General features: G+C 36.5%; 1 long non-coding RNA gene across 1 annotated transcript in view; it reads right to left on the bottom strand.

The window, feature by feature from the left end:
* The window catches only part of LOC119593790, a 56,205-nt gene that overhangs the window by 14,538 nt on the left and 41,401 nt on the right, over nucleotides 1-266 (bottom strand). Inside the window, exon 4 of the long non-coding RNA XR_005230562.1 lies at nucleotides 38-109. This is a non-coding gene — a long non-coding RNA (uncharacterized LOC119593790). The remainder of the gene's footprint in view (nucleotides 1-37; nucleotides 110-266) is intronic.

Raw genomic sequence — 266 nt, 5'->3', positions numbered from 1 at the left:
ATCTGCTTCGTAAAACATACCGATAATATATACGTACTCTGTTTATCTGATTTCCTGCCTTGTTCTTGAGAAGGCGATTGGCCTCCGTAGACTTTATCGTGTCCAGCGTCTGCAAAAACCGTTAATGGTATTATCATCTCTCTTGCTCTATAATTATTTGATTTCTGCTTTCGGGTGTTTGGTGATTAAACAAACAAAACAAAACATGGTGGAATGTCCATTCTTAAGAAGGATGATTTATATGCGTTCTGTACGATTATTATTAC

Source organism: Penaeus monodon, chromosome 32, assembly GCF_015228065.2.
Source record: "Penaeus monodon isolate SGIC_2016 chromosome 32, NSTDA_Pmon_1, whole genome shotgun sequence".
Classification (NCBI taxonomy): domain Eukaryota; kingdom Metazoa; phylum Arthropoda; class Malacostraca; order Decapoda; family Penaeidae; genus Penaeus; species Penaeus monodon.
This window is presented reverse-complemented; position numbering and strand designations above follow the sequence as displayed.